Raw genomic sequence first — 24965 nt, forward strand, 5'->3', positions numbered from 1 at the left:
ATCTGTTACATCAATAGCACCTGCTTCCTGACTCCCAGCGTATCTGTTACATCAATAGCACCTGCTTCCTGACTCCCAGCGTATCTGTTACATCAATAGCACCTGCTTCCTGACTCCCAGCGTATATGTCACATCAATAGCACCTGCTTCCTGACTCCCAGCGTATATGTCACATCAATAGCACCTGCTTCCTGACTCCCAGCGTATGTCACATCAATAGCACCTGCTTCCTGACTCCCAGCGTATGTTACATCAATAGCACCTGCTTCCTGACTCCCAGCGTATGTGTCACATCAATAGCACCTGCTTCCTGAATCCCAGCGTTATCTGTTACATCAATAGCACCTGCTTCCTGACTCCCAGCGTTATCTGTTACATCAATAGCACCTGCTTCCTGACTCCCAGCGTATATGTCACATCAATAGCACCTGCTTCCTGACTCCCAGCGTATCTTTTACATCAATGGCACCTGCTTCCTGACTCCCAGCGTATCTGTTACATCAATAGCACCTGCTTCCTGACTCCCAGCGTATCTTTTACATCAATGGCACCTGCTTCCTGACTCCCAGCGTATCTGTTACATCAATGGCACCTGCTTCCTGACTCCCAGCGTATGTTACATCAATAGCACCTGCTTCCTGACTACCAGCGTATGTTACATCAATAGCACCTGCTTCCTGACTACCAGCGTATGTTACATCAATAGCACCTGCTTCCTGACTCCCAGCGTATGTTACATCAATAGCACCTGCTTCCTGACTCCCAGCGTATGTTACATCAATAGCACCTGCTTCCTGACTACCAGCGTATGTTACATCAATAGCACCTGCTTCCTGACTACCAGCGTATGTTACATCAATAGCACCTGCTTCCTGACTCCCAGCGTATGTTACATCAATAGCACCTGCTTCCTGACTCCCAGCGTATGTTACATCAATAGCCAGGGAGCGTAAAGTAATGATGGTAGAGAGAATCACATCAATGACATTAGGGCCTGTAGGTATCAACCATCTCAGAGTAGGAGTGCTGATCCAGGATCATGTCTTCCCTGTCGTTATTCATTGTGATCTAAAATGTCAAACTGATCCTAGATCAGCATTCTGAGATGCATTATGCATACAGCCCCTCGTGTCTCTCTCTCTCTCTCTCTCTCTCTCTCTCTCTCTCTCTCTCTCTCTCTCTCTCTCTCTCTCTCTTTCCCTCATTGGCCAAGCATCTCTCTGGTATTCTATCCTCATTGGTCAGACTGTGTGGGGAGTGGCGCTGACGCCCAGGGAGAATAAACTAATTTCTTGAGTACAAGACCCCACTCTGTCCTCCCTCAGTGTGTGCTCTGTGTATGTGTTGAAGCATCTTCTGTAAATTGGTCAGAAATAAACATTTCATGGAGTACAAGAGATCAGTGGTGTGCTCTGTGTTGAATGTAAATAGAAATAAACACATGGAGGGAGATGGCCTCTCATGTTGAATGGTGGGAGAGAGAGAAGAGAAGTGCTTTTAAGAAATTGAGATTCTCCATTGAAAGTGCTTTTACTCCAGGACCAGGCCTAACGGTCTGGGAAACCAGCTCATTAAACCTGAAATCAAGGTATCGTATTATCACAGGGTGTGTTAGAACTGAATGATCATTGATCAGGGGGTGTGGTCTCACCTCAAAGTCCTGGTCTGATAGGTAGAGCTCCAGGCGGAGGGGGTCGACGCCTTCAGGAAGTGGGCGTGCCAATAGCTCAGCCAGGGGATAGGTGTTCTGGCACAGCCTGGCCAGCACATCTTCCACCAGGATGATCTGGTTACACACCTCCACCTCCTGACACACACAAAAATCAACCCAAAAAGTGGGATAAGAGTACTGTATATTTCAACCGGTCATGTGTGTGTGTGTGTGTGTGTGTGTGTGTGGTACAGTTAATGTGTGTGTAGCTGTGTCATAAGTGACCTGGACATTAGGTTCCAGAACACAGTGTTTTTACTGCTATGGACGACATCATAAGTGACCTGGACACTAGGTTCCAGAACAGTGTTTTTACTGCTATGGATGACATCATAAGTGACCTGGACACTAGGTTCCAGAACAGTGTTTTTACTGCTATGGATGACATCATAAGTGACCTGGACACTAGGTTCCAGAACAGTGTTTTTACTGCTATGGACGACACCATAAGTGACCTGGACACTAGGTTCCAGAACAGTGTTTTTACTGCTATGGATGACATCATAAGTGACCTGGACACTAGGTTCCAGAACAGTGTTTTTACTGCTATGGACGACATCATAAGTGACCTGGACACTAGGTTCCAGAACAGTGTTTTTACTGCTATGGATGACATCATAAGTGACCTGGACACTAGGTTCCACACCACTGCAAAAGTTGTAGAATAGTTTTCTGCTGTTCTGAAAGTTGGTCAGATTAGTGAGGATAAAGACCTTCTGTGTGCCAACCACTGATCATGAAGTATTCCAGAGATCTTACACCCGAGTTTCATCATGAAGTAAGACACCTGAACACTGTATATACTGCCACTGTCCCCCCTAACTTGTCCCCTCTTGGTCTCCTGAACACTGTATATACTGCCACTGTCCCCTCCTAACCTGTCCCCTCTTGGTCTCCTGAACACTGTATATACTGCCACTGTCCCCTCCTAACCTGTCCCCTCTTAGTCTCCTGAACACTGTATATACTGCCACTGTCCCCTCCTAACCTGTCCCCTCTTGGTCTCCTGAACACTGTATATACTGCCACTGTCCCCTCCTAACTTGTCCCCTCTTGGTCTCCTGAACACTGTATATACTGCCACTGTCCCCCCTAACTTGTCCCCTCTTGGTCTCCTGAACACTGTATATACTGCCACTGTCCCCCCTAACTTGTCCCCTCTTGGTCTCCTGAACACTGTATATACTGCCACTGTCCCCTCCTAACTTGTCCCCTCTTGGTCTCCTGAACACTGTATATACTGCCACTGTCCCCTCCTAACTTGTCCCCTCTTGGTCTCCTGAACACTGTATATACTGCCACTGTCCCCCCTAACTTGTCCCCTCTTGGTCTCCTGAACACTGTATATACTGCCACTGTCCCCTCCTAACCTGTCCCCTCTTGGTCTCCTGAACACTGTATATACTGCCACTGTCCCCCCTAACTTGTCCCCTCTTGGTCTCCTGAACACTGTATATACTGACACTGTCCCCCATATCTTGTCTCCTGAATGCAATTTGTACAATGCAGCTGCAAAGCATTTTGGGAGAAGTGTCCATTGCTTTACATATATTTTCCACACAGCCTGTGACAGTTGCTGATGGCGAAGGAGCTTTCAGTAAACTAAAAAACAGATTTAAAAAAAACATCTTTTTGAGGTCCACTATGTCCCAGGACAGGCTGTGCAGTCTTGCCATAATATACATTGAAAGTCAGTTAGCTAGAAAGCTGGACTTCAAAGACTTGATCGGTGACTTTGCTCGCAAGAAGGCCCAGCGCTGGGCTCTTGGTGAGTAAGGCTCAGCGCTGGGCTCTTGGTGAGTAAGGCTCAGCGCTGGGCTCTTGGTGAGTAAGACTCAGCCTGGGCTCTTGGTGAGTAAGACTCAGCGCTGGGCTCTTGGTGAGTAAGGCTCAGCGCTGGGCTCTTGGTGAGTAAGGCTCAGCGCTGGGCTCTTGGTGAGTAAGGCTCAGCGCTGGGCTCTTGGTGAGTAAGGCTCAGCGCTGGGCTCTTGGTGAGTAAGGCTCAGCGCTGGGCTCTTGGTGAGTAAGACTCAGCGCTGGGCTCTTGGTGAGTAAGACTCAGCGCTGGGCTCTTGGTGAGTAAGACTCAGCGCTGGGCTCTTGGTGAGTAAGGCTCAGCGCTGGGCTCTTGGTGAGTAAGGCTCAGCGCTGGGCTCTGGTGAGTAAGGCTCAGCGCTGGGCTCTGGTGAGTAAGACTCAGCGCTGGGCTCTTGGTGAGTAAGACTCAGCGCTGGGCTCTTGGTGAGTAAGACTCAGCGCTGGGCTCTTGGTGAGTAAGACTCAGCGCTGGGCTCTTGGTGAGTAAGACTCAGCGCTGGGCTCTTGGTGAGTAAGACTCAGCGCTGGGCTCTTGGTGAGTAAGACTCAGCGCTGGGCTCTTGGTGAGTAAGACTCAGCGCTGGGCTCTTGGTGAGTAAGACTCAGCGCTGGGCTCTTGGTGAGTAAGACTCAGCGCTGGGCTCTTGGTGAGTAAGACTCAGCGCTGGGCTCTTGGTGAGTAAGACTCAGCGCTGGGCTCTGGTGGTAAGACTCAGCGCTGGGCTCTGGTGAGTAAGGCTCAGCGCTGGGCTCTTGGTGAGTAAGGCTCAGCGCTGGGCTCTTGGTGAGTAAGACTCAGCGCTGGGCTCTTGGTGATAAGGCTCAGCGCTGGGCTCTTGGTGAGTAAGGCTCAGCGCTGGGCTTTTGGTGAGTAAGGCTCAGCGCTGGGCTCTTGGTGAGTAAGGCTCAGCGCTGGGCTCTTGGTGAGTAAGGCTCAGCGCTGGGCTCTTGGTGAGTAAGGCTCAGCGCTGGGCTCTTGGTGAGTAAGGCTCAGCGCTGGGCTCTTGGTGAGTAAGGCTCAGCGCTGGGCTCTTGGTGAGTAAGACTCAGCGCTGGGCTCTTGGTGAGTAAGACTCAGCGCTGGGCTCTTGGTGAGTAAGGCTCAGCGCTGGGCTCTTGGTGAGTAAGGCTCAGCGCTGGGCTCTTGGTGAGTAAGGCTCAGCGCTGGGCTCTTGGTGAGTAAGGCTCAGCGCTGGGCTCTTGGTGAGTAAGGCTCAGCGCTGGGCTCTTGGTGAGTAAGGCTCAGCGCTGGGCTCTTGGTGAGTAAGGCTCAGCGCTGGGCTCTTGGTGAGTAAGGCTCAGCGCTGGGCTCTTGGTGAGTAAGGCTCAGCGCTGGGCTCTTGGTGAGTAAGACTCAGCGCTGGGCTCTTGGTGAGTAAGACTCAGCGCTGGGCTCTTGGTGAGTAAGACTCAGCGCTGGGCTCTTGGTGAGTAAGACTCAGCGCTGGGCTCTTGGTGAGTAAGACTCAGCGCTGGGCTCTTGGTGAGTAAGACTCAGCGCTGGGCTCTTGGTGAGTAAGACTCAGCGCTGGGCTCTTGGTGAGTAAGGCTCAGCGCTGGGCTCTTGGTGAGTAAGGCTCAGCGCTGGGCTCTTGGTGAGTAAGGCTCAGCGCTGGGCTCTTGGTGAGTAAGGCTCAGCGCTGGGCTCTTGGTGAGGCTCAGCGCTGGGCTCAGGCTCGCTGGGCTCTTGGTGAGTAAGGCTCAGCGCTGGGCTCTTGGTGAGTAAGGCTCAGCGCTGGGCTCTTGGTGAGTAAGGCTCAGCGCTGGGCTCTTGGTGAGTAAGGCTCAGCGCTGGGCTCTTGGTGAGTAAGGCTCAGCGCTGGGCTCTTGGTGAGTAAGGCTCAGCGCTGGGCTCTTGGTGAGTAAGGCTCAGCGCTGGGCTCTTGGTGAGTAAGGCTCAGCGCTGGGCTCTTGGTGAGTAAGGCTCAGCGCTGGGCTCTTGGTGAGTAAGGCTCAGCGCTGGGCTCTTGGTGAGTAAGGCTCAGCGCTGGGCTCTTGGTGAGTAAGACTCAGCGCTGGGCTCTTGGTGAGTAAGACTCAGCGCTGGGCTCTTGGTGAGTAAGACTCAGCGCTGGGCTCTTGGTGAGTAAGACTCAGCGCTGGGCTCTTGGTGAGTAAGACTCAGCGCTGGGCTCTTGGTGAGTAAGACTCAGCGCTGGGCTCTTGGTGAGTAAGACTCAGCGCTGGGCTCTTGGTGAGTAAGACTCAGCGCTGGGCTCTTGGTGAGTAAGACTCAGCGCTGGGCTCTTGGTGAGTAAGACTCAGCGCTGGGCTCTTGGTGAGTAAGACTCAGCGCTGGGCTCTTGGTGAGTAAGACTCAGCGCTGGGCTCTTGGTGAGTAAGACTCAGCGCTGGGCTCTTGGTGAGTAAGGCTCAGCGCTGGGCTCTTGGTGAGTAAGGCTCAGCGCTGGGCTCTTGGTGAGTAAGGCTCAGCGCTGGGCTCTTGGTGAGTAAGGCTCAGCGCTGGGCTCTTGGTGAGTAAGGCTCAGCGCTGGGCTCTTGGTGAGTAAGGCTCAGCGCTGGGCTCTTGGTGAGTAAGGCTCAGCGCTGGGCTCTTGGTGAGTAAGGCTCAGCGCTGGGCTCTTGGTGAGTAAGGCTCAGCGCTGGGCTCTTGGTGAGTAAGGCTCAGCGCTGGGCTCTTGGTGAGTAAGACTCAGCGCTGGGCTCTTGGTGAGTAAGACTCAGCGCTGGGCTCTTGGTGAGTAAGACTCAGCGCTGGGCTCTTGGTGAGTAAGACTCAGCTGGGCTGGGCTCTTGGTGAGTAAGACTCAGCGCTGGGCTCTTGGTGAGTAAGACTCAGCGCTGGGCTCTTGGTGAGTAAGACTCAGCGCTGGGCTCTTGGTGAGTAAGACTCAGCGCTGGGCTCTTGGTGAGTAAGACTCAGCGCTGGGCTCTTGGTGAGTAAGACTCAGCGCTGGGCTCTTGGTGAGTAAGACTCAGCGCTGGGCTCTTGGTGAGTAAGACTCAGCGCTGGGCTCTTGGTGAGTAAGGCTCAGCGCTGGGCTCTTGGTGAGTAAGCTCAGCGCTGGGCTCTTGGTGAGTAAGACTCAGCGCTGGGCTCTTGGTGAGTAAGGCTCAGCGCTGGGCTCTTGGTGAGTAAGGCTCAGCGCTGGGCTCTTGGTGAGTAAGGCTCAGCGCTGGGCTCTTGGTGAGTAAGGCTCAGCGCTGGGCTCTTGGTGAGTAAGACTCAGCGCTGGGCTCTTGGTGAGTAAGACTCAGCGCTGGGCTCTTGGTGAGTAAGACTCAGCGCTGGGCTCTTGGTGAGTAAGACTCAGCGCTGGGCTCTTGGTGAGTAAGACTCAGCGCTGGGCTCTTGGTGAGTAAGACTCAGCGCTGGGCTCTTGGTGAGTAAGACTCAGCGCTGGGCTCTTGGTGAGTAAGACTCAGCGCTGGGCTCTTGGTGAGTAAGGCTCAGCGCTGGGCTCTTGGTGAGTAAGACTCAGCGCTGGGCTCTTGGTGAGTAAGACTCAGCGCTGGGCTCTTGGTGAGTAAGACTCAGCGCTGGGCTCTTGGTGAGTAAGGCTCAGCGCTGGGCTCTTGGTGAGTAAGGCTCAGCGCTGGGCTCTTGGTGAGTAAGGCTCAGCGCTGGGCTCTTGGTGAGTAAGGCTCAGCGCTGGGCTCTTGGTGAGTAAGGCTCAGCGCTGGGCTCTTGGTGAGTAAGGCTCAGCGCTGGGCTCTTGGTGAGTAAGGCTCAGCGCTGGGCTCTTGGTGAGTAAGGCTCAGCGCTGGGCTCTTGGTGAGTAAGACTCAGCGCTGGGCTCTTGGTGAGTAAGGCTCAGCGCTGGGCTCTTGGTGAGTAAGACTCAGCGCTGGGCTCTTGGTGAGTAAGACTCAGCAAGGGCCAGTGATAACTGTTAAATGGCATCACTATGGATATTGGATCACTACACACGATGCCCACCGGCTGAGAACAAGACTGAGAACAAGATATATCTCAAAGTAATGGCTGGATTGACCATAACATTTGTTGTGCACAATCAAGACCCCAAGTGTAAGAAACCTCTTGACCTTTACTCTAGCGCCACCATCAGGCCTTTTCATTTCCATTTTCCATTTCTACAGCTGCTTATTGTCTAGTTGGTGTGTATACCAAGTTCAAAAATCTGCTGCTGATTTTTGGTAGAGCATGGCGCTTGTAACGCCAGGGTAGAGGGTTCGATCCCCGGGACCACCCATACGTAGAATGTATGCACACATGACTGTAAGTCGCTTTGGATAAAAGCGTCTGCTGAATGGCATATATTATTATATTATTATTTTGTTTGTTATATCATTCTATAGATGATCATGTTAATTTAATTGAACAGGTTAATGTATACTTAAGTTATATTTATTTTAAGTTAATCATTAATGTTAAGAGAATTTTCCATTCAAGAATATACCATTAAAATGACATTTAGAGACTGTAAAAGATGGCCTATAGCACATTTCTTATAGAGAGTATCAGTCTTGCATTGAATAGTGAATTCCACTGTATGCAGAATGCATGTCTGGACAGGGTTATATTTTCACAGCTCAGTCAGTAAATATCAGACAGTAAATATTAGCTACAAGAGAATTGCAAGCCTGCAAAGGTAGAGTTATTTAAAGCTTTGAATGGGTTGATTGGGTTCTGGAGGTGTGGTTACAATAATTGCACAGGTTTGGTATGGTCTGTGGTGGTGGGGCCCAATGTGATATCTATTCATGGGGCCCAAAATCCCTGGTGGCGCCCCTGTCTGTGGCATTGTGTTGTGTGACAAAACTGTACGTTTTAGAGGGACGTTTTATCGTTCCCAGCACAAGGTGCACCTGTGTAATGATCCTGCTGTTTAATCATCTTCTTGATTATGCCTCAGCTGTCAGTCAGGTGGATGGATTGTCTTGGCAAAGGAGAAATGCTCACTAACAGGGATGTAAACACATTTGTGCACAAAATTTGAGAGAAATCAGCTTAATTTCTGGGATCTTTATCTCAGCTCATGAAACCAACACTTTAGATGTCGCGTTTATATTTTTGTTCAGTATAGATATCGTTGTTAGAAAGAATGCTATGTTTCCCTTGATGTAGTGGTGCTGGATGTTAAAAAATGTCTCAACTTATCCAACTCTCCCTTATGGTCAGTGTGTGTTTGTGTATATGGGTTGGCAGGTCAGTGTAGTGAATAACTCACCCTCTCAGTGATCTCTGCAATGTCCTCTCTGTGCTCCCAGCTTGGGAACACGTTGGTGAAGGTGAGAGGCTCCAGACCAGCATGGATCAGATACGACTTCTGAGACTTCTTCTCATTATTCTCTGCGGGAGGAAGTCGGCACGTTTAGCAACACATCCTAACTAGAGACATGCCCTTAGTGAAAAGGTCTGCGGGTGCAAGGTTCAAAGTGTTTAAGATGTAACATCAAGGACCTTATGTTGACAGAGGCCAGAGATGATAACATCATCAGGTATCCTACCCATGCAGTACTGCAGCACTGTTTCCATGGCACATTTCCTGTCCATATCCCATCTTATCCTGGTGGAGCTGGGGTTCTCGCTGTCCTGGGGCCACCAGCCCTGCCACAGGTACACCTCATGGAAGTTATCCACCAGGAACAGAGCTATACAGGAAGAGGAAGTTATGTCCGAGCAGCCATTTTGTACACCAACATTCCAACAGACGCCTCTCGGGTGGCGCAGTGGGTAAGGGCGCTGTGCTGCAGCGCCAGCTGTGCCACCGGAGACTCTGGGTTTGCGCCCAGGCTCTGTCGTAACCGGCCGCGCCCGCGAGGTCCGTGGGGCGACGCACAATTGGCCTAGCGTCGTCCGGGTTAGGCTGGTAGGGATATCCTTGTCTCATCGCGCACCAGCGAGTCCTGTGGTGGGTCGGGCGCAGTGCGTGCTAATCAAGGTTGCCAGGTGCACGGTGTTTCCTCCGACACATTGGTGCGGCTGGCTTCCGGGTTGGATGCGCGCTGTGTTAAGAAGCAGTGTGGCTTGGTTGGGTTGTGTATCGGAGAACGCATGACTTTCAACCTTCGTCTCTCCCGAGCCCGTACGGGAGTTGTAGCGATGAGACAAGATAGTAGCTACTAAACAATTGGATACCATGAAATTGGGGAGAAAAAGGGTAAAATTCACGCAAATATTTTTTTAAATCAAAAAATCAAAACATTCCAACAGACAGGACATCTCCTTAATGCTGAGTGCCAAGCAGAGAGGCTTATATACTCACCAGGCTGGGAGGCTCAGTACAGGTGTAATGTATTACTATGGTATAATGGGACTCACCAGGCTGGGAGGCTCAGTACAGGTGTAATGTATTACTATGGTATAATGGGACTCACCAGGCTGGGAGGCTCAGTACAGGTGTAATGTATTACTATGGTATAATGGGACTCACCAGGCTGGGAGGCTCAGTACAGGTGTAATGTATTACTATGGTATAATGGGACTCACCAGGCTGGGAGGCTCAGTACAGGTGTAATGTATTACTATGGTATAATGGGACTCACCAGGCTGGGAGGCTCAGTACACGTCTTTACAGGTGTAATGTATTACTATGGTATAATGGGACACACCAGGCTGGGAGGCTCAGTACAGGTCTTTACAGGTGTAATGTATTACTATGGTATAATGGGACTCACCAGGCTGGGAGGCTCAGTACAGGTCTTTACAGGTGTAATGTATTACTATGGTATAATGGGACTCACCAGGCTGGGAGGCTCAGTACAGGTCTTTACAGGTGTAATGTATTACTATGGTATAATGGGACTCACCAGGCTGGGAGGCTCAGTACAGGTCTTTACAGGTGTAATGTATTACTATGGTATAATGGGACACACCAGGCTGGGAGGCTCAGTACAGGTCTTTACAGGTGTAATGTATTACTATGGTATAATGGGACTCACCAGGCTGGGAGGCTCAGTACAGGTCTTTACAGGTGTAATGTATTACTATGGTATAATGGGACTCACCAGGCTGGGAGGCTCAGTACAGGTCTTTACAGGTGTAATGTATTACTATGGTATAATGGGACTCACCAGGCTGGGAGGCTCAGTACAGGTCTTTACAGGTGTAATGTATTACTGGTATAATGGGACTCACCAGGCTGGGAGGCTCAGTACAGGTCTTTACAGGTGTAATGTATTACTATGGTATAATGGGACTCACCAGGCTGGGAGGCTCAGTACAGGTCTTTACAGGTGTAATGTATTACTATGGTATAATGGGACTCACCAGGCTGGGAGGCTCAGTACAGGTCTTTACAGGTGTAATGTATTACTATGGTATAATGGGACTCACCAGGCTGGGAGGCTCAGTACAGGTGTAATGTATTACTATGGTATAATGGGACTCACCAGGCTGGGAGGCTCAGTACAGGTGTAATGTATTACTATGGTATAATGGGACTCACCAGGCTGGGAGGCTCAGTACAGGTCTTTACAGGTGTAATGTATTACTATGGTATAATGGGACTCACCAGGCTGGGAGGCTCAGTACAGGTCTTTACAGGTGTAATGTATTACTATGGTATAATGGGACTCACCAGGCTGGGAGGCTCAGTACAGGTCTTTACAGGTGTAATGTATTACTATGGTATAATGGGACTCACCAGGCTGGGAGGCTCAGTACAGGTGTAATGTATTACTATGGTATAATAGCACTCACCAGGCTGGGAGGCTCAGTACAGGTGTAATGTATTACTATGGTATAATGGGACTCACCAGGCTGGGAGGCTCAGTACAGGTCTTTACAGGTGTAATGTATTACTATGGTATAATGGGACACACCAGGCTGGGAGGCTCAGTACAGGTCTTTACAGGTGTAATGTATTACTATGGTATAATGGGACTCACCAGGCTGGGAGGCTCAGTACAGGTCTTTACAGGTGTAATGTATTACTATGGTATAATGGGACTCACCAGGCTGGGAGGCTCAGTACAGGTCTTTACAGGTGTAATGTATTACTATGTTATAATGGGACTCACCAGGCTGGGAGGCTCAGTACAGGTCTTTACAGGTGTAATGTATTACTGGTATAATGGGACTCACCAGGCTGGGAGGCTCAGTACAGGTCTTTACAGGTGTAATGTATTACTATGGTATAATGGGACTCACCAGGCTGGGAGGCTCAGTACAGGTGTAATGTATTACTATGGTATAATGGGACTCACCAGGCTGGGAGGCTCAGTACAGGTCTTTACAGGTGTAATGTATTACTATGGTATAATGGGACTCACCAGGCTGGGAGGCTCAGTACAGGTCTTTACAGGTGTAATGTATTACTATGGTATAATGGGACTCACCAGGCTGGGAGGCTCAGTACAGGTGTAATGTATTACTATGGTATAATGGGACTCACCAGGCTGGGAGGCTCAGTACAGGTGTAATGTATTACTATGGTATAATGGGACTCACCAGGCTGGGAGGCTCAGTACAGGTCTTTACAGGTGTAATGTATTACTATGGTATAATGGGACTCACCAGGCTGGGAGGCTCAGTACAGGTCTTTACAGGTGTAATGTATTACTATGGTATAATGGGACTCACCAGGCTGGGAGGCTCAGTACAGGTCTTTACAGGTGTAATGTATTACTATGGTATAATGGGACTCACCAGGCTGGGAGGCTCAGTACAGGTGTAATGTATTACTATGGTATAATAGCACTCACCAGGCTGGGAGGCTCAGTACAGGTGTAATGTATTACTATGGTATAATGGGACTCACCAGGCTGGGAGGCTCAGTACAGGTGTAATGTATTACTATGGTATAATAGCACTCACCAGGCTGGGAGGTGCTGTACAGGTCCTCCTGTAGGAAGGGCAGAGAGCTGACCATGTCTGGAGCTCTGGAGGGGTGGTAGAACTCTGTAGCCAGAAACTGCCCTGAAGAACTGCTCAGCTTGAACAGCCGGGGGGTGAAGTTGAATTTACCCGGATCTAATACAAGAGAATTCATGCTCAGTGTTAACGTCTACCTAAACCCGGATAATCCGTTTGCCATATTGTTAAGTGTTATTTCAGTGTGTGTAACTGTACTATACCTTGCAGCATACAATCGTAGGCTTTCCGGTCTTTAATCCCTACAGCATCCCAGAATCCCGTGGGCTCTGATCCCTCGTCACACTCTGTAATGGTCACCTGACTGCTGCTGTGGAGCCCCGCCTCCAAAGGACATCTAAAAGACAGCAGCCATGCGTCACGTCATAGCTACATTATACTGGCCGTCCCAAATGGCACCCTATTCCCCATATAGTGCACTACTTTAGACTACAGCCCTATGGGCCCTGGTCAAAAGTAGTGCATCATAATAGGAAATAGGGTGCTGTTTGGGACAGAGATATACCGTATTACACATTTCACTACACAAGAGTTTTTCCTGGTCAGCATAGTACAGTGACAGGGAAGATGACTAGTCGTTGGTCAAAAGTAGTGCACTATTTAGGCAACAGGGAGCCATTTGAGAAGCAGACTCACTGTTCTTTGATCCTCTGAGCTGCGTTGAGGCCCACCAGCCGTGTGTGTTGCTGGGCCTTGCAGCCGTGCCACAGGTAAATGAGGGCCTTGTTGACGTTGAGGAGGATCATGGAGCTCCTGGAGCGAAGGCTGCTGCAGTGACTGACCACCTCCAGTAGGTGTCCCTCTACAGGGACCTCCCCTCGCACGCAGTACAGACGCCACTCAGCTAGAAGAAGACGGCGAAGAGGCGCGTGGTCAGTATGACACACACATAGGTCGTGTTCCCTTGCTCATGCTTTTTATTGCATCAACCAAATCGACTGTTCCCGTCGGGCACCAGATTGCTATAATGTGGTTAGCTGATATGTAAAACGCCTATCCAGGCTTTGTAAGAGCTGGTATGCATCAGCAATGGAGTCGCTCAGGAACGCACTCGTACACACTACTGTCCTGATCACAGATCCCAGCAGTGGCAGCTGAGAGAAGGACTGGTCATAGTGGTAGCTGGAATGGGAACGGAAACTCAATGGGAACTCAATGGGAACCCAATGGGAACTCAATGGGAACTCAATGGGAACTCAATGGGAACTCAATGGGAACTCAATGGGAACTCCCATTAATTCCATTCCAGCCATTAGAATGATCCGGTCTTCTGATTTAAAGTGACACCAGCCACCACTGGAACAGAAGATGGGCTAGATCCTTCCTTACTCTGTATGTTCTCCTCTTCCTCCTCTCTCTTCCCACCGTGTATAATCATCCCCCCGTTGAAACACTGCAGGAAACAAGGAGGCTCCTTCCCCTGCTGTACCTGGACCTGTCGGGGACAGCGACAGGGACACGGCTCATACATGACATATGCATCTAAGACTGCTCTCAGATCAGTGACAGCAGATGCGTGTATAATATAATAATAATAATAATATAGTATACATGGAATTAGGCTCCATCTCAAACACCCTGTTCCCTATATAGTGCACTCTGGTCTGGTAAGTGCACTGTATAGGGAATAGGGTGATATTTAAGACATAGGGCTTAGTATTTAGGGTCGACACGTACCTTGGCCCCTCTCTCCTCCAGCTCCACTGTCGTCAGGGCTGTCGTTCCTTTCTCTCTCACGATGGAGTTCCGTCCCTGCCAGAAGAAGTAGCAGCCCTGTTCTTTCACCGGGTCGGAGGTCCTCAGCTCCGGTTCTGCCTCCTGCCAACTGCTGCGCTCATCATGTACTTCCACTTCACAACGTACGCGTCTCCCTCGTGGAACTGGCCTATACTCTGCTGGGGCAGCCGGCTTGGATAACAACAATACAAATAGTTACAAATAACTCATTAGATTTCTACTGCGATCAGTACGGGAAGGGTTGCAAAAGTCAGGTTACTTTCCCAAAATTCACATGTTTTCCAGAAATCTCTGTTGGAGGATGTCCTGATTCCATAAATATTCAAACCAGGATTTCTGGAAAACCTGGGAATTTTGGGAAAGTTTCCAGAATGTTGAGATAATGACCTGTAGTCAAACTCCAGGATGTGCCAGACATCTACAGACACTGTGCTGATCTCTAGAGTCCTCATCCTGTCCTCTCCTTCCACAGAGCCGTGGCCTCGGCCAACGTTCATCCCATCCAACACCGTGCTGACAGCTGTCTGGAGTACAGGAAGCATCAACGCTGCATCGTACGGCCTGCACATGCACCCTGGCAAATCCTGGAGGTGGAGACCGAGAATCATTCAGAAAACTCTAAGGTCAAGGGGTCTGATGAAAACACAACAGATAACGAAGTGTAAAATGGAGAGAGAGAGAGAGAGTCAAGAGGATATACCTTCTGCTCAGTGACTTGTAGGTTGCTATTCTTTGGTTGTGGTTTCTTAGTGTCTGTCCAGTCCAGAAACTTCTCCTTGAACAGGATTGTCTCATTGTTCTGTGTCAGCCTGCCGAATATGGCCCAGTCAGGACGCCCCTGGCCCTTCCTGTGGGGACACACATACACACAGTAAGAGAAAGTGAGAGCAGACTTTAGCACAGGACCTATAGACGTTATAAACCCCTCTAGGACAAACTGTCCCTGAGGGATGATTTGACTGAGTGGTGGAGAAAGAGTGTGTGTGTGTGCGTTGGTGCGCACGCGTCTGTGTGTGCGTTGGTGCGCACGCGTCTGTGTGTGTGTGTTGATGCGTATGCGTTGGTGTGTGTGTGTTGGTCCGTTGATGAGTATGCGTTGGTGTGTGTGTGTTGGTCCGTTGATGCGTATGCGTTGGTGTGTGTGTGTTGGTCCGTTGATGCGTATGCGTTGGTATGTGTGTGTTGGTCCGTTGAGGCGTATGCGTTGGTGTGTGTGTGTTGGCCCGTTGATGCGTATGCGTTGGTGTGTGTGTGTTGGTACGTTGATGCGTATGCGTTGGTGTGTGTGTGTGCATTGGTAGCCTACCAGGGTATGCGTGCGTTACATCCTCCAGGGTCCAGAGGATTGATGTCACAGCAGGTGTAGTCAAAGGTTCCGTTCCACAGGTGTTTGGCCAGCTGGAAGGCTACTTTCCTCTGGGCCAGAGTCACCTCCTTACCGTGCCACACATACACCTCACTGCCAAAGTCAAACACCAGCACCTGCAGTGGGGGCCACACAGTGGAGACGGGACCAACATAATGCACAGCCTGTGGACCAGGGGCCATAATGTGTGTCAGACATCTCAGAACAGCTGCTAGTCCTAGTGTTGACCTAGGATCAGGTCCTCTCCTGTCCATGTAATCTTAATCACTGTGCTCTAAAAAGGCTACACTGATCCTAGATCAGCTCTCCTACTGTGAGTTGTCTGCTATACGTGGTTCCTGATGTTTCCAGTCAGGTTTTAGTTAACCTTTATTTAACCAGGCAAGTCAGTTAAGAACAAATTCTTATTTTCAATGACAGCCTAGGAACAGTGGGTTAACTGCCTGTTGAGGGGCAGAACGACAGATTTGTACCATGTCAGCTCGGGGGTTTGAACTCGCAACCTTCAGGTTACTAGTCCAACACTAACCACTAGAATACCCTGCCGCCCCAAGGTACCTCTTTGGATTGCAGTAGAGTGCTGCGTGGAACCTTCCCCCACTGATCATCATCAGGAACCAGTTTATCCTCCAGCAGACGGAAGATGCAGTTAGTCTCCACGATGGCACCTTCAAACAGCTCATCTTCCTCTAGTGGCCCCGCGGCTGTATGAGGACACACACACACACACACACACACACACACACACACACACACACACACACACACACACACACACACACACACAAAATATCAAGAATAATCTACAACGGTGGCATAAAACATGAAAATAAAGGCTTCAGATTAGCTAAAATCCCAATTCTCCCACCCATTTACCAAAACTCCCTCCAGCCAGTGATTCCACTAATGCGTTTAGATCAATGACAGGAAGTGTGCAAGTGCAATATTTTCGGAGAAGGGTGGAGAATTGAGGCGCGGCCATGGATGCCACTGCCGCCACTACTGCTACCCCCACCGCCGCTACTGCTACCGCCGCCACCGCTACCGCCACTACCGCCACCCGCCACCACCGCTACCGCCACCGCCGCCACTGCTACCGCCACTGCTACCGCCACTACTGCTACCGCCACTACTGCTACCGCCACTACTGCTACCGCCACTACTGCTACCGCCACTACTGCTACCGCCACTACTGCCACCGCCACTACTGCTACCGCCACTACTGCTACCGCCGCCACTACTGCTACCGCCACTACTGCCACCGCCACTACTGCTACCGCCACTACTGCCACCGCCACTACTGCCACCGCCACTACTGCCACCGCCACTACTGCCACCGCCACTACTGCTACCACCGCCACTGCTGCCACCGCCACTACTGCTACCGCCACTACTGCTACCGCCACTACTGCTACCGCCGCCACTACTGCTACCGCCGCCACTACTGCTACCGCCGCCACTACTGCTACCGCCACTACTGCCACCGCCACTACTGCCACCGCCACTACTGCTACCGCCACTACTGCTACCGCCACTGCTACTACCGCCACTGCTGCAATCGCCACTGCTGCAATCGCCACCGCTACTGCTACCGCCACTACTGCTACCGCCACTACTGCTACCGCCACTACTGCTACCGCCACTGCTACTACCGCCACTGCTGCAATCGCCACCTGCAATCGCGCCACTACTGCTACCGCCACCACTACCGCCACTACTGCTACCGCCACTACTGCTACCGCCACTACTGCTACCGCCGCTACTGCTACTGCCGCTACTGCTACTGCTTACCGCCACTACTGCTACTACTGCTACCACTGCTGCTACCGCCACTACTGCTACTGCTTACCGCCACTACTGCTACTACTGCTACCACAGCTGCTACCGCCACTACTGCTACTACCGCTACCGCTACTGCTTACCGCCACTACTGCTACTGCCGCTACTGCTACTGCTTACCGCCACTACTGCTACTGCTACTACTGCTACCACTGCTGCTACCGCCACTACTGCTACTACCACTACTGCTACTGCTACCGCCACTACTGCTATTGCTACCGCCACTACTGCTATCGCTACTACTGCTACCGCTGCTGCTACCGCCACTACTGCTACTACCAATACTGCTACTACTACCACCACTACTACTGCTACCGCTACTACCGCTGCTGCTACCACTACTACTGCTACCGCCACTACTACTGCTACCGCCACTACTGCTACTACCGCTACTGCTACTACCGCCACTACTGCTACTACCGCTATCGCCACTGCTGCTACCGCCACTACTGCTACTACCACTACTACCGCTGCTGCTACCGCTACTATTGCTACTACTACTGCTACTACCGCTGCTGCTACCACTACCGCCGCTACTACCGCCACTGCTGCTACGCCGCTGCTGCTACCACTACGCTACCACCGCCACTACTACCGCCACTACCGCTACCACCGCCACTACTACCGCTGCTACCGCTACTATTGCTACTGCTACCGCCACTACCGCCACTACTGCTACCGCCACTACCACTGCTACCGCCACTACTGCCACTGCTACTGCTGCTACTGCCGCTACTGCTGCTACCGCCACTACTACTACCGCTGCTACTGCCACTACTACCACCGCCACTACTGCTTACCGCCACTACCGCTACCGCCACTACCGCTACCGCCACTACCGCTACCGCCACTACCGCTACCGCCACTACCGATACCGCCACTACCGATACCGCCACTACCTCTACTACCGCCACTACCTCTACTACCGCCACTACCTCTACTACCGCCACTACCTCTACTACCGCCACTACCTCTACTACCGCCACTACCTCTACTACCGCCACTACCTCTACTACCGCCACTACCTCTACTACCGCCACTACCTCTACTACCGCCACTACCTCTACTACCGCCACTACCTCTACTACCGCCACTACCTCTACTACCGCCACTACCTCTACTACCGCCACTACCTCTACTACCGCCACTACCTCTACTACCGCCACTACCTCTACTACCGCCACTACCTCTACTACCACTACCTCTACTACCGCCACTACCTCTACTACCGCCACTACCTCTACTACCGCCACTACCTCTACTACCGCCACTACCTCTACTACCGCCACTACTTCTACTACCGCCACTACCTCTACTACCACCACTACCACTACTACCGCCACTACTTCTACTACCGCTACTACCGCCACTACTTCTACTACCGCCACTACCGCCACTACTTCTACTACTACCGCCACTACTTCTACCGCCACTACTTCTACCACCACTACTTCTACTACCACTACTTCTACTACCACCGCCACTACTTCTACTACCACCGCCACTACTTCTACTACCACCGCCACTACTTCTACTACCACCGCCACTACTTCTACTACCACCGCCACTACCGCCACTACTTCTACCACCACTACTTCTACTACCTCTACTACCGCCACTACTTCTACTACCTCTACTACCGCCACTACTTCTACTACCTCTACTACCGCACTACTACTACCTCTACTACCTCTACTACCGCCACTACTTCTACTACCTCTACTACCGCCACTACCTCTACTACCACTACTGCTACCTCTACTACCACTACCGCTACTGCCACTACTGCTACTGCTACCTCACTACTGCTACTGCTACTACCGCTACTGCTACCTCTACTACCGCTACTGCTACTGCTACCACTACTACCGCTACTGCTACCTCTACTGCTACTGCTACCACTACTGCTATTGCTACTCTACTACCGCTACTGCTACCTCTACTACCGCTACTGCTACTGCTACTACCGCTACTGCTACCTCTACTACCGCTACTGCTACCCTACTACCGCTACTGCTACCTCTACTACCGCTACTGCTACGCTCTACTACCGCTACTGCTACTACCACTACTACTGCTACCTCTACCACCGCTACTGCTACTACTACCGCTACTGCTACCTCTACTACCGCTACTGCTACCGCTACTACTGCTACTGCTACCGCTACTACCGCTACTGCTACCGCCTACCGCTACTGCTACTACCACTACTACCGCTACTGCTACCTCTACTACCGCTACTGCTACCTCTACTACCGCTACTGCTACCTCTACTACCGCTACTGCTACCTCTACTACCGCACTGCTACCTCTACTACCGCTACTGCTACCTCTACTACCGCTACTGCTACCGCTACTACCGCTACTGCTACCTCTACTACCGCTACTACTACTACCGCTACTGCTACTGCTACTACCGCCACTACTCTACTACCGCACTGCTACCTCTACTGCTACTGCTACCTCTACTACCGCTACTACCTGCTACTACCGCTACTGCTACCGCCACTACTGCTACTACCGCTACTGCTACCGCCACTACTGCTACTGCTACGCCACTGCTACCGCCACTACTGCTACCGCCACCGCTATCGCCACTGCTGCTACCGCCACTACTGCTACTACCGCCACTACCGCTACCTGCTACCGCTACTATTGCTACTACTACCGCCACTACCTGCTACTACCGCCTGCTACCACTACCGCCACTACTACCGCACTACCGCTACTATTGCCACTACCGCCACTACCGCCTATTGCTACTGCTACCGCCACTACCTCTACTACCGCTGCTACTCTACTACCGCCACTACTACTACCGCCTACTGCCACTACTACCACTGCTGCTACTACCTCTACTACCGCCACTACCTCTACTACCGCCACTACCCGCTACCGCCACTACCGCCACTGATACCGCCACTACCGCCACTACTACCGCCACTACCGCCACTACCTCTACTACCGCCACTACCTCTACTACCGCCACTACCTCTACTACCGCCACTACCTCTACTACCGCCACTACCTCTACTACCGCCACTACCTCTACTACCGCCACTACCTCTACTACCGCCACTACCTCTACTACCGCCACTACCTCTACTACCGCCACTACCTCTACTACCGCCACTACCTCTACTACCGCCACTACCACTACTACCGCCACTACTTCTACTACCACTACTACCGCCACTACTTCTACTACCGCCACTACCGCCACTGCTTCTACTACTACCGCCACTACTTCTACCACCACTACTTCTACTACCGCCACTACTTCTACTACCGCCACTACTTCTACTACCACTACTTCTACTACCACTACTTCTACTACCGCCACTACTTCTACTACCGCTACCACCGCCACTACTTCTACTACCACCGCCACTACTTCTACTACCACCGCCACTACTTCTACTACCACCGCCACTACCGCCACTACTTCTACTACTACCACTACCTTCTACTACCTCTACTACCGCCACTACTTCTACTACCTCTACTACCGCCACTACTTCTACTACCTCTACTACCACTACTGCTACCTCTACTACCGCTACTGCTACTCTACCTCTACTACCGCTACTGCCACCTCTACTACCGCTACTGCTACCTCTACTACCGCTACTGCTACCTCTACTACCGCTACTGCTACCTCTACTACCGCTACTGCTACCTCTACTACCGCTACTGCCACCTCTACTACCGCTACTGCCACCTCTACTACCGCTACTGCCACCTCTACTACCGCTACTGCACCTCTACTACCTCTACTACCGCTACTGCTACCTCTACACTGCCGCTACTGCCACCTCTACTACCGCTACTGCTACCTCTACTACCGCTACTGCTACCTCTACTACCGCTACTGCCACCTCTACTACCGCTACTGCCACCTCTACTACCGCTACTGCTACCTCTACTACCGCTACTGCTACCTCTACTACCGCTACTGCTACCTCTACTACCGCTACTGCTACCTCTACTACCGCTACTGCTACCTCTACTACCGCTACTGCTACCTCTACTACCGCTACTGCTACCGCCACCTCTACTACCGCTACTACCGCTACTGCTACTACCGCCACTACTGCTACTACTACTATCGCCACTGCTGCTACCGCTACTACTGCTACTACCGCTACCTGCTACTACCGCTACTATTGCTACTACTACCGCCACTACTGCTACTACCCGCTGCTACCACTACCGCCACTACTACCGCTGCTACCGCTACTATTGCTACTGCTACCGCCACTACCGCTATTGCTACTGCTACCGCCACTACCGCTACTACCGCTGCTACCACTACTGCTACCGCCACTACTACTACCGCTGCTACTGCCACTACTACCACTGCTGCTACTACTACTGCTACCGCCACTACTGCTTACCGCCACTACCGCTACCGCCACTACCGCCACTGATACCGCCACTACCGCCACTACTACCGCCACTACCGCCACTACTACCGCCACTACCGCCACTACTACCGCCACTACCTCTACTACCGCCACTACCTCTACTACCGCCACTACCTCTACTACCGCCACTACCTCTACTACCGCCACTACCTCTACTACCGCCACTACCTCTACTACCGCCACTACCTCTACTACCGCCACTACCTCTACTACCTCTACTACCTCTACTACCGCCACTACCTCTACTACCACCACTACCACTACTACCGCCACTACTTCTACTACCACTACTACCGCCACTACTTCTACTACCGCCACTACCGCCACTACTTCTACTACCGCCACTACCGCCACTACTTCTACACCACTACCGCCACTACTTCTACCACTACCGCCACTACTTCTACCGCTACCGCCACCTCTACTACCGCTACCGCCACCTCTACTACCGCTACTGCCACCTCTACTACCGCTACTACCTCTACTACCGCCACTACCTCTACTACCGCCACTACCTCTACTACCGCCACTACCTCTACTACCGCCACTACCTCTACTACCGCCACTACCTCTACTACCGCCACTACCTCTACTACCTCTACTACCTCTACTACCGCCACTACCTCTACTACCACCACTACCACTACTACCGCCACTACTTCTACTACCACTACTACCGCCACTACTTCTACTACCGCCACTACCGCCACTACTTCTACTACCGCCACTACCTCTACTACCGCCACTACCTCTACTACCGCCACTACCTCTACTACCGCCACTACCTCTACTACCGCCACTACCGCCACTACTGCTACCGCCACTACCGCCACTACTGCTACCGCTACTACCACCGCTACTACCGCTACCGCCCTCTACTACCGCCGCTACCTCTACTACCGCTACCGCCACCTCTACTACCGCTACCACCACCTCTACTACCGCTACTACCTCTACTACCCACCGCTACCTCTACTACCGCTACCGCCACCACCTCTACTACCTACGCCACCTCTACTACCGCTACTGCCACCTCTACTACCGCTACTGCCACCTCTACTACCGCTACTGCCACCTCTACTACCGCTACTGCCACCTCTACTACCGCTACTGCCACCTCTACTACCGCTACTGCCACCTCTACTACCGCTACTGCCACCTCTACTACCGCTACTGCCACCTCTACTACCGCTACTGCCACCTCTACTACCGCTACTGCCACCTCTACTACCGCTACTGCCACCTCTACTACCGCTACTGCCACCTCTACTACCGCTACTGCCACCTCTACTACCGCTACTGCCACCTCTACTGCCACCTCTACTACCGCTACTGCCACCTCTACTACCGCTACTGCCACCTCTACTACCGCTACTGCCACCTCTACTACCGCTACTGCCACCTCTACTACCGCTACTGCCACCTCTACTACCGCTACTGCTACATCTACTACCGCTACTACTACTCCGCTACTGCTACCTCTACTGCTACCTCCGCTACTGCTACCTCTACTGCTACCTCTACCGCTACCTCTACCTCTACTGCTACCGCTACTGCTACCGCTACTGCTACCTCTACTGCTACCTCTACTGCTACCTCTGCTGCTACTGCTACCGCTGCTACCGCCGCTGCTACCGCCACTACTACCGCCACTACTGCTACCGCCACTACCACTACTGCTACCTCTACTACCGCCACTGCTACCTCTACTACCGCTACTGCTACCTCTACTACCACTACCGCTACTGCCACTACTACTACCGCTACTGCTACCTCTACTACCGCTACTGCTACCTCTACTACCGCTACTGCTACCTCTACTACCGCTACTGCTACCTCTACTACCGCTACTGCTACCTCTACTACCGCTACTGCTACCTCTACTACCGCTACTGCTACCTCTACTACCGCTACTGCTACCTCTACTGCTACCTCTACTACCGCTACTGCTACCTCTACCACCGCTACTGCTACCTCTACTACCGCTACTGCTACCTCTACTACCGCTACTGCTACCTCTACTACCGCTACTGCTACCTCTACTACCGCTACTGCTACCTCTACTACCGCTACTGCTACCTCTACTACCGCTACTGCTACCTCTACTACCGCTACTGCTACCTCTACTACCGCTACTGCTACCTCTACTACCGCTACTGCTACCTCTACTACCGCTACTGCTACCTCTACTACCACTACTGCTACCGCCACTACTTCTACTACCGCTACTGCTTCTACTACCGCTACTGCTACTACCGCCACTACTGCTACTACCGCTATCGCCACTGCTGCTACCGCCACTACTGCTACTACCGCTACTACCGCTGCTGCTACCGCTACTATTGCTACTACTACCGCCACTACTGCTACTACCGCTGCTGCTACCACTACCGCCACTACTACCGCTGCTACCGCTACTATTGCTACTGCTACCGCCACTACCGCTACTATTACCACTGCTACCGCCACTACCGCTACTACCGCCACTACTACCGCTGCTACCGCCACTACTACTACCGCTGCTACTGCCACTACTACCACTGCTGCTACTACTACTGCTACCGCCACTACTGCTACTACCGCCACTACCGCTACCGCCACTACCGCCACTGATACCGCCACTACCGCCACTACTACCGCCACTACCGCCACTACTACCGCCACTACCGCCACTACTACCGCCACTACCTCTACTACCGCCACTACCTCTACTACCGCCACTACCTCTACTACCGCCACTACCTCTACTACCGCCACTACCTCTACTACCGCCACTACCTCTACTACCGCCACTACCTCTACTACCTCTACTACCGCCACTACCTCTACTACCTCTACTACCTCTACTACCGCCACTACCTCTACTACCACCACTACCACTACTACCGCCACTACTTCTACTACCACTACTACCGCCACTACTTCTACTACCGCCACTACCGCCACTACTTCTACTACCGCCACTACCGCCACTACTTCTACCACTACCGCCACTACTTCTACCACTACCGCCACTACTTCTACCACTACCGCCACTACCTACCACTACCGCCACTACCACTACCACTACCGCCACTACTTCTACCACTACCGCCACTACTTCTACTACCGCCACTACTTCTACTACCACTACTTCTACTACCGCCACTACTTCTACTACCGCCACTACTTCTACTACCGCCACTACTTCTACTACCGCTACCACCGCCACTACTTCTACTACTACCACCGCCACTACCTACTACCGCTACCACCGCCACTACTTCT

The 24965-nt window shown here is 51.9% G+C and overlaps 1 pseudogene; it reads right to left on the reverse strand.

Moving 5' to 3' along the window:
- The window catches only part of LOC124009447, a 128687-nt pseudogene that overhangs the window by 1808 nt on the left and 101914 nt on the right, over positions 1-24965 (reverse strand).

Source organism: Oncorhynchus gorbuscha, linkage group LG22 (genome assembly GCF_021184085.1).
Source record: "Oncorhynchus gorbuscha isolate QuinsamMale2020 ecotype Even-year linkage group LG22, OgorEven_v1.0, whole genome shotgun sequence".
Classification (NCBI taxonomy): domain Eukaryota; kingdom Metazoa; phylum Chordata; class Actinopteri; order Salmoniformes; family Salmonidae; genus Oncorhynchus; species Oncorhynchus gorbuscha.